The 10,987-nt window shown below is 44.4% G+C and overlaps 1 long non-coding RNA gene across 1 annotated transcript; it reads right to left on the bottom strand.

Annotated features, from left to right (window-relative positions):
* Nucleotides 1-8,688: 8,688 nt before the first annotated feature.
* On the bottom strand, nucleotides 8,689-10,779 carry LOC144584941 (uncharacterized). The gene is made up of 3 exons (XR_013539438.1): nucleotides 10,576-10,779; nucleotides 9,403-9,539; nucleotides 8,689-8,773 (listed from the first exon to the last, which is right to left on the bottom strand). It is a non-coding gene; the product is annotated as an uncharacterized LOC144584941 (long non-coding RNA).
* Nucleotides 10,780-10,987: the final 208 nt, after the last annotated feature.

The raw sequence follows: 10,987 nt of genomic DNA on the forward strand, positions 1-10,987 counted from the left end.
ACCGAAACTGGATTCTCAGGCCAAAGCTCTTCCTCACTAAATCATTGTTACCTCAAGACACACGACAGGGCATGTGGCACCACCAAGGAAAGAGATGGCCAGCTAGACAGACCAAAGTTGACCTAGCATCATGAGAGGCGACGGCAACCAAAACAGGAAGGCAGGGTCTTCTTCTGTCCATACCCACCTGCCACCAATGGTGAGGAAATCATACAACTAGACAGCCATCGATGTTCTGATTAATCACACACACTAGAGGGACAGTGCTCCTAGCATGGAATGTTTCCACGAAAATTGAGCGACCCATTTCTTCAAGAGCTCACGAAGGCAGGAGAATGAAACAAAGTTGTTGAATTTGCCGGGAGAAGGCTGAGCTTTTATTCAGTTCTCCTGGAGTGCCGGATATGACCCCTTGCTCGTTCGCTTTGTTCCAGACAATTAGATTTCTGACATTCCAGGGTGTGGAAGGCAGCGGAAGACATGAGGGATCAAACATTCTTCGCTCCGTGGCCATTACAGTTCAAGCCCTGCCTCGTGAAGATCAGTTCAAATCAGGCAGGTTTGCTTCGGGATTTGGTGAGCAATGGAGAACTTTGGGGGGGGGGCACAGAATCCGTATCATATGGTGCGCACAGCACGGAGACACCTTGTCCTGTGTTTGAAAACAGAGGTAGATGACAGATATTTGACTGGCATTTCTCAAGTGACTCAGCTTGAGGGAGAAACATTAATTAGTAAGGGATAATTGCTTGGAGATTACATCCCAGCCAGCACCTTCTTCACCCATTAGAGATTCCGGAAGAGGAGAATCACTAGGAGCTACGGGCAATTAATTATTGCCTCATCGTATGTTTTTAAATGTATGCCAGCTTATTATTTCCTGCAACTTTTCCCTTGTTGGAAGATGATTCCTGAGGAAATGTATTTTCTTCCCCAACCGGAGAATGATATAGCCCAGCACCCAGGTTGGCTGTCAGCCCATCTTCCATTCAGATGTCCATGAATCCTGTGACGGTCAAGAACATATTGTGATAGGCCAGGATTGGGTTCTTTCGAGACCAGATCTTCAGGGATGCTCATTAGGATGGGTGTATCCTGTTCCTTATAGGTGCCTCCATGGGACGAAGCTCAGAAATTCCAATACCTTTCAAGAGGAACAACAATCTCTCGGCCATCTCTAAGGAGCACACCTAAGGGACCTGGGGACATGTTCCTCCCGAATGCAAGCATCAGCCATTGACGGAACCCGAAGTGGTCCATGTGCAACACCTGTTTTAGTGTGATTCCTCAAAACAGACGGAGCCTCAAAAGTCCCAAAGGGAGATCTCTCGCCAACTGGAGTCTCCTCCTGCCTGGCATTTCTCTCTGTTGTTTCCCTGAGGATATCCATCTGGGGGAGCCGTCTGAAGAGTGTACAAGCCAAGCCAAAGCCCCTACTAGAGTTGGGTGCCATTTTTAAACTGTGGTAAGGCTTGTGCTATGGACAGCGATAGGTGGTCATTTTTCATTCCACCCATCCTTTCTGAATGTTGGTCTCCAACTCCCCATCTTTCTGTCTCCTGATCTTCCCACCACCATAATCTTTTCCTTCCCATCTTCCTCTCCATCTCATCATACTTCTTTATCCCTACCTTTCCTTTTCCCATCTCTCTCTTTCTGTCAGACACACATTTTTTTCTCTCCTTCCTTGCCATCACCTCTTCTCTTTTTCTCTGTCTCTTCCCGTACTTTCTTTCCACCCATTCTTCTTCCAAAATCTAGGTCAAGAGAGGTGTCTCAGATCTACACTGAAGCTACCCTTCTCTCTCTCTCTCTCTCTCTCTCTCTCTCTCTCTCTCTCTCTCTGTCTTACTCTTCTTGCTCCCAAACCATTCCCACCATTCTGGGGTAAAGACCAACAGCTGTTAAACCCATTTAAATGTGGGCGTGGATGGGTGCATCTCCTTTCCTCCACAATGCTTGTAGCGTGAGAGAGAGTGTGACTCAAGCCACTGACAGCCACCTGCCATGGCTGAGCTCATCAGGAAACAAGGACAATGTAAGCCATCCAAGGTCCAGATGCCAAGAACAGGCAAGAACATATTTTATTAAAATAGTTCCATGATGACCTTCTTGCTGAGTGTCAGATGTATTCATACCTTGGAAGCATGATACTCCGTCCAGCCAATGAGAACGTCACCTCCTTATTTACAATCTCAATTGTGTGTCTTCAATATTTTGCACTGAATTCAGCAAATCTCTCGGATTTTTAACCAGCCTGGAGACCCTTGGCCATCTAGGGTGGTGGTTCTCAGACTGGGGATCCCTAGATGTTCTTGGACTAAAACTCCCAAAAGCCTTCAACACTACCTGGAAATGGCAGTCCAAGAACATCTGGGGACCCACGTTTGAGGACCACTGATCTAATGCATCATCCACTTATCTACGGAGAAGCTTTATCCCATGGGAGAGTCCTTTGAAATGCCCCATCCTGTTCTCTCCAGCTCATGACTCCAGGTTCATAGGTGCTTGGAATCCACCCCTGGTTTTGGCTGCTGTGTGAGCTTCTTGGTGAATTCCAGCCATTCTAGTCCAAAAGCACAAATGTACACTTTTCTAGCCTGGATTTATTTACAGGAGCTATCCAAGGTGCTGGATCTATAGGTTCACCACCTTGGACATCTTTTGTAAAATCCAAGGTAAAACCTGGAGTGGCATCACAGCACCCCTGAAACTGGCCTCGCCTATTCACCACCATTCTGTCCCCAGTTCATCCCCATGTTTCATTCCATGGGAAAGAGAGGAAAGGAGATTGAGGTTAAGTCCACTGTGTTGTCTTCATACTTTGTTAAGTGAGGAATCTGTGTGGGTCCTTTTAACCAAATGGACTTTGTCAAAACCTATGATTCTATCCACAGTCACACACTTGTACTAAATCAGGATTAAATCAGGATTAAACATGCTGCGTCTCTTTCCTAAACAAGTCTGATAATGGGAATTTTGGGACCAGCACTATGCCAACATGGGCAAAGCAGATGCAGAGGAACTCAGGTGCCAAAAGAAAGAATGATGCCTCAAGAAACACCATCTTGCTAAGGATGATGACATCTTTGCATATTTACTCCCATTTCTTGTAATTGAGAGCTGGCAGGTGGTTTCTTCACTTCAGAAATAGAACAGAAGATGATTCACGGCAAGTAATAAATAATCTGGGCAACGTCGTATATGAAAGCAAGGGATCATGAAAGTTTTGAACTTGTATTCCACCTTGAGGACTAGAAACTTCGAGTAATTTCACTAAGTCTTCAGTGACTCTGTTACGTGAGGAGGTCTACACACTAAACAAACGAATGAACGAATGAATGAACAAACAAAAAAACAAACGAATGAATGAATGAATGAACGAACGAATGAACGAACGAATGAACAAATGAACGAATGAAGGGACAAAATTTGTCTACCATGACCACCTCTCCTGAAAAAACAGTGCTTCCATATTCTGAAAGAAAATGAAGAGATAAATTCCACCAGCAGCTTCTGCGCATGAGTGTCATCTACTAGATAAAACCATTATCTTATTAACTGGTGTATTTTCCTGGAAACCACTTTTCTGCCCTCTAATTAGTCTGACCGGTTTGACTGAAAGGCCTGCGAAGAAAAACACCACAATCTGTTAGGTTTGAATTCTTAAAGTAAATCACATCAATTTACACTTCCCCGTTCCCCAACATGCAAACTGGAATACTGTTATTCTTTGTTTCAGGATGAGTGCTGGCTGGAATGTTCTGATTGTTCTTATCTCAAATATGTGACCGACCCTATGCATATGAACGAGCTAATTAGATCTGCAAGGAATTTTAAGCAATTCCCAGGGCCATCCTCCATTTTACTCTCACAACAACCTAGCGAGGTAGTCCTGCTGGAGATTCCTCACGGAACAGATAAAACCTACGGACGTGCCCCTAACCTATGCCAGCTCACTTCCAAAAGTTACACCTTTTGCGTAACTGTGTGACAGGATTTCAGCCTTTGAGTTTCAGTGGGGAATTCAAACGTGGATCTCTCCAAGTCTGTCACTGTAACTATGGCACTAGACTACACAGAGGTGTACGTGAAAGCCTATAGCAGGGAGAAATATATTAAAACGTTCTCCGGTGAATTTCTTAACCCCCTGGAGCAGATATTTGGAGTTTCATGGAGGGTCACAATCCATATTTAAAATGGATCGTTCTACCTTGTAGCTTTGAATCCTATTTTTGGTGTTGATTTTTATTTGCCTTTTTTTTTAGCGTGGCATTTGTTCAATCCCTTCAAAATCTTTATGTACTTCCTGTTTTTAGCTTTGAAATATTGTCTTTTCACTGTGCTTCCTTGAGAGGGGCTAGGATCAAGGATCTATAGGCGTCTTTCCGGCTCTGCGGTTTTAAGAGGGTGAGGATGATGTAAGCCACCACTTTGGGTCATTTTGAGGGGAAAGGTGGGGCAAAGAATGTTTTAAATAAAATAAATACTTGTTTTTGTTTAGTCGTTTTGTTGTGTCCGACTCTTCATGACCCCATGGACCAGAGCATGCCAGACCCTCCTGTCTTCCACTGCCTCCCGGAGTTGGGTCAAATTCATGTTGGTCACTTCGATGACCCTGTCCAACCATCTCATCTTCTGCCATCCCCTTCTCCCTTTGACAAAAGACTAAAAGAAATATTAAATAATGACAGAAGCAGTGAGAAATCCAGAAGTACGTGACCTCCTCACCATAAAACTATGCACATCTTTCAATATTATAATAGATAGCTTTCATCAGAACCATCAATTTATGTCTTCGCTCCTGACGTGATTCATGGGGTGAATTGAGCCACCGATGGCTCATTATTTTTCCTGGAAACCTCCCATTCTGATCTAGGCGGTTCCAGGAACCCACTGACAGACAACATCCCACTCACCCAGGTAAGACGTGACAAGTTATGGCCGGCTGGTTAACATCCAACGAATATTTGGGTGGAGCTTTTGTTGAGACAATATCCTGGCCCCAAAGCAAAAAATTCTGCCCGGAATAATATCACCTTGTGACTCCATCCAGTAATGCTCACCCGAACAGGTTTCGGTGGTGACATCCCAGTGGAGAGGGTGTTGATATATATTTTAGTGTGTTGGTCTGATGTATGAATAAGAAAGTCTTTATGCAAATGTAGCTGGGATCCTGGTGTATAAATGACCTGTTGGCTCCTTCAGTTCCTCAATCAACTTTGCCACCTTCCCTCTGGAGTCCAGATCACGTCTTGAGCAAGGTAAGTGACATCTGCCAAGAACCCGTTCGTCGTGAGTTCAAGGCTTGGGGGCTCCTTTTTTGTTGTTGTTCGTTAAGGACGGCCAATTGAAGATTTCCAGTGAGCAGCAAAGATGACAAGGGGTTGTCAGAACCTGCGTCTTACAAAGAGGGGAATTTCGCTGGACAATGTTTGGTCCCTGCTTCGCAAACCGATTTTTGCTAGATGACAATTTGCTTTTCGCTAGACAATGATTTCGCTAAACAGCGATTTCAGTGGAACAGATTATCATTGTCTAGCGAGGCACCACTGTATTCTGTACTTGTACCAAGAGAAGCAAGAAAAGAGTTGTCATAAGTCAGAATTGACTTGGTGACACCCAATTGTCATTATTGTTGTTGTTATACACTTTGTGGTTTCCTTTTTATGAGGTCTTCCAGGGGGGAAAAACCATCAATCTTCAAAAGGAAAGGAAATTAAAACCTGGGACTTTATGTTGGGTTTCCAGAAAAGAATTGTCAATTTCCTTTTTAAAGCTGCAGCGTTAGCTCCACCGGTAAATGTATCTGCCAAGTTCTTCCTCAAAACCTTTCATCTAAGTTATGGATCCGGTTTCTTCGTAACGTGGCAGTGCTACCATTTGATCTTCACAGCACGGAAATGAAACCGGTCCAGAGCCTCTCATGATTAAATGGGAATTCCCTTCAAAGGCAGAAAATCCCCTTCAGCCTGTTCTCAACAGAACCAGAAGCTGTTTGCTGCTGTTCTAATTGTGTCATCAAGTCATTTGCAACATACAGTGACTCTATGAATCAATAACATCCAGAGAGTCCTATGAGTAACAACCCTGCTCAGATCTTGCAATGGAAAGGTTGTGGCTTCCTTGATTGGGTCAGTCCATTTCACATCCAGTCTTCCTCTCTTCCTGCTGCCTTCCCTTTTCCTAGTCCTACGGTCTTTTCTAGCAAATTCTTGTCTTCTGACGATATGCCCCAAGTAAAATAGCCTTAGTTTAGTTCAGTGGTGGTTCCCAACCTTGGGTCCCCAGATGGTCTTAGACTACAACTCCCAGAAAGCTTCACCACTAGTTGGCCAGGACTTCTGGGAGTTACAGTCCAGGACCATCTGGGTCCCAAGATCGGAACTCCCAATTCGGTCATTGTAGCTTCTAATAAGAGCTCAGCACTGAATCTCCGCCTCTGACTTGATGGTTAACCTTGCTGCATATTATTGTATATTAATGTTGCTTGCATAACTAGTTTGTATAACTAATTCATTATTCTGTGTATGCATATGTTAATTTGCATAATATAGATTAAACTTGACTGGACATCCACCTCAAACTCCAGTCCATCGTACTGGATCATGATGTTTTTAATTGTATAATTGGCTATAGCTTTTTGGCTAAAGCCATAAAAACCCAACTTATTAGACCTCTGATGTGATACAGGGGGTAACTATGGGCACAGAGGAAGGCAGACAAAGAGACTAACAGATAATCTTCTTCTCTTTCTTTCTCTTCTAGACTTCCTCAATCCACCGAAGATGTCCTACCAAAGCCAGCAGTGTAAACAACCTTGTCTGCCCCCTCCTCAATGCAAGTTCCCTCCCCAGCAGCCATGTTGTCCACCCATTGAGCCGTGCTGCCCTCAGCAACAGGTGTGCCCGCCCATTGAGCCATGCTACCCTCCGAAACAGGTCTGCCCGCCCATTGAGCCATGCTGCCCTCCGAAACAGGTCTGCCCGCCCATTGAGCCGTGCTGCCCTCCAAAACAGGTCTGCCCACCCATTGAGCCGTGCTGCCCTCCGAAACAGGTCTGCCCACCTCAGCAAGACTGTTTTCCTCAGCCCAAATGCCCACCGCAACACAAACGTTATTAAGAAGCCATGGGAACCTCCTTCGTGCAGAAGAACATCCATGAAGGTTGGACCTATGGCAGAACACACGAGATCCAGCTTGTTTTTGTTCTCTCCCTTCAATTCAACAACGCCTTGCTTCTCCTGCCTTCCTGAACACAGCTTACCATAAAAGCGCTGTCTCCTACGGATGCTTGAAAGCATCCATGAGAGCTCTACCTATTTAATCCCATCCGTGGCTGCTTTGCTCTTCATTTTGCTGCTGAGAAGCTAACATTCAAGGACCACCAAGTCCACCCATCAACAGAGGAATACACACAGCTGGTGCTCTTCTACGTAATAGCCTTTCTTTGCATTCTGATTTTTCAGCCAATATTTTATGCTGTATCCAAAATTTTACCTCTACTGTCAATACACCGTTATCATTGTCCTGGCCAAGATATATATATCTTTTGATGTGTTAGGATTCAACTGTAAAGATGTGAGCTACTATTAAAAGCATGCATGAGCAACCCTCGGTCGGTCTTCTGAATGTGGTCCTTTCCCCTTTGTCCTCTCTTCCACTGCAGAATATATGAGTTTTTCTGGTCTTAGTGAGTTGGCAGTGGGCGGATTCAAGAGAGATGGTAGGGAATTTGGAGGACTATTTATTATTTATTGATTTAAAACATTTATAGCAAGGTTTTGGGTCAAGTCTTAGAGGTAGGTGGTGGTGGAGATGGAAGGCATCAAGGAAGGTCTGAAGGGCCATCCATGAGTAATACAGCACATTTAAACCCCTGCTATCTGGGGACAATCCTATATTTTTCCTTAAAGCCTTAGCACTGCCTGGGAAAATAACAATCATTAGCCTCATTTAAAATTTTTTTAAAAATGATTTGTAGAACAAGCAAATGAAGAAAGAAGCAACTTATAGAAAGAATTATGTTTTTATTTGTTTGCTTACAAAAAGTTTCCAAAAATACAGTAGGAGCCCCCCTGTATCCACAGGAGATTAGTTCAAAGCCCCCCTGCGGATGCTAAAAACCATGGATAATAGTAAATGTTATATACAGTAAAAGGGGAAAAAATCCAGAAATAGTATTTTCACCATGTATTACCAGAACTGGCCATTAGAAGGAGCCAGAGACCATGCTATGCAAGTGGCCAGGTCACTTTCTCCTGCCCTAAAATTCTGATACTGTACTGCCATCCTAGAATAGCTTGCAAAGCCACGTGTGTTTCCACTTTGCTCTAGAGAGGTTGGAAAGGTGATGATGATGATGGGCTACAACCCTCAGAAATAGGGTGGCTAGTGGAAGCTATTGGCCCATATGTCAGTCAAACAGCCAATCCACTTCAGATTTTAGTCCGAACTTTATGGGAGCTATTCACGGTGCTGAACCCTACCCATCTCTTTTAAAAAGTGTGTCTTGTGGCTATACTGATGGAAGGACTCTTGAATTTATAATTTATAATTCAAGAGAGCAGAATTCACAAATTCTGCTTTTCTACAGGACAAAAATATAATTACATTGGATTGTTAAACAGTGCCACTCCATATAATGACAACAATAATAATCCGTTCTCGTACATTTTTCCCCCTCCAAAAAAAGGTCTTCCTTGGTGCCATCCTGTAGCATTAATGGTTTGGGGGAGTAGGTCAAAAATTTCTTCGAACGCAGGTCAGAATCCTATAAGACAAAAAGCAGGGAATCAACACAAAACATCACATAGCATTAACCCGCAATTTTCCATTTTTGTGATACAAGAAAGAGGTGCGTAAGCTGACGAGGGCTCAGCTCAAGTCTTAGCATTACCAAAATACACCCTTGCATTCTCTAACTGTAACAACTATATTTATTTTTTCACAGCACACCTACAAGAATTCTCAGAAATGTACATTGTATGCCTCCTCTATGTCGGGAAGGGCTTGCTATTCCCATCCTGCTCACCATCGGCTTCTCTAGCAAGACCGATGGGACTTGTAGTCCAATGGCAATGGGACAGCAATGGCCCAAAGCCTTCCAGCACATAGAATCATAGAATAATCGAGTCGAAGGGGGTTTATATGGCCATCAAATCCCATTCCCTGCTCAGGGCAGGAATCCACCCCATACTGGCTCAAAATATTCCCCTGGTCACCATTAGGGGGCGCCTCTGAGTCTTCAAACTTGGTTCTAACTTGGTAAAGAAAAATAAGGGCAAATTGTGGCCACTAGAGGGTGTACTAAGACTTTTTGAGTTAAAAAATATTGACGTACAGAAAGTTGAGGAAGTTTGAGAATAATATTCTAATTTTATATATTCCCGTGGAAATTACCTTCTTTCCTATCGCAGCTCGGTCAAATTTACCATAAGCCATGCTCATGGCATGATTTCTTTGTTGTCCATCAATTCAGCATCCGCATCGAGGGAGTTTTTCATGTGCTTATATTTATTGCTGCTTGTTCTTTGGACCTACAAGATTGCCAGAAGCAGCAGGAGAAAGAGAGGAACGTGATAAATAACCAGCCTGAAGACTAAGCATCAAGAAAAAACGAATGCATAGCCACAGGATTACAAATTTCAAGCAAAACGGGGGTCAGCGGACATGAGATGTTCAGGGTCATTTGAGGGACCCAACAGGCTGAGAAATATGGCTTCCTTTTTTTGGCAATCCATTTGGGGAGGCAACTGGCTGGACAGTCATTTAGGGATCTGGAGTTTGATTCCTCGCTGAGCCTCCAGAGAGAAGAGCCAGCCTGGGTGGCCCTGGGCCAGCTGCACAGCCCCAGGGCACCCCAGACGAAGGGAAGAGTCAACCACGTTGAGTATTCTCTACCTGAAAATCCCTGAAAAGGGTCACCATAAGTTAGAACTGACTCAACGACATTGTTATTAATTGGGGAGGAGGCTTTTGAGCTGTCGCGTAGTTAAGCAATGAACAATCAGAAACTTCTGTCAATCTGTTGAGGATCACCTGGAGAACCTTCTCATTAGATCTGCCCACCCTTGCTTCAAACCCTACAGCAGTATTGGCTGATTGTACAGAGAGATGCTTCATAACATTGCTACACGTCTTTCCTCCCAGTAGCCTAAGACACTGGTCCCATTTTGGGGTCAGTTACGAAAGTTGAGATGATTCACTAGGAATTGCTTCCTCCTTCTTCCTTACTCCCTCCTCTGTTCATATGCTGAGTCCCACATTTAGATGATGCTCCTGTCTCTCTCACTGGAAGGACAGATCCTGAAGCTGAGGCTCCAATACTTCTCATGAGAAGACAAGACTCCCTGGAAAAGACCCTAATGTTGGGAAAGTGTGAAGGCAAGAGGAGAAGGGGACAACAGAGGATGAGATGGATGGACAGGGTCATCGAAGCAACCAACATGAATTTGACCCAACTCCGGGAGGCAGTGGAGGACAGGAGGTCCTGGCGTGATCTGGTCCATGGGGTCACGAAGAGTTGGACATGACTAAATGACTAAACAACAACCTGTATCTCTAAAAGATTACCTTGACAGGTGGCATCTCCTGCTGGATTAGCTTCTTAAACTCACTCCTCTTGAACGTCTCTGCTGTCTTCACCTTCTTGTGGCTGGCCTTTGAGTTGCCCTCGATCAGGTCCGTGAAGGCTTTGATCAGCTTGGACATCTTCAGGGAAGGGTCTTGGTGAGTCCAGCAAGGATCCAGGAAGGCTGGTCTGAAGAGGCCCCAGTGAAGGCAACCAAGCAGAGGAGAGGCTGAAAGTCCCTGTTCTTCCAACTCTGCTCAAGTTGTCGCCTCAGACATTATGATCCATTTCTTCAGCTTGGGAAAACAAGGAGGTGGATGATGGACGGGCTGCTTTTAACAATGACTCAGTCAAGAAAATAGGCCACACACAACTCCCACACCCATCCAAATTAATGCCAGGACAATCAGCATC

Source organism: Pogona vitticeps, chromosome 15, assembly GCF_051106095.1.
Source record: "Pogona vitticeps strain Pit_001003342236 chromosome 15, PviZW2.1, whole genome shotgun sequence".
Lineage (NCBI taxonomy): Eukaryota > Metazoa > Chordata > Lepidosauria > Squamata > Agamidae > Pogona > Pogona vitticeps.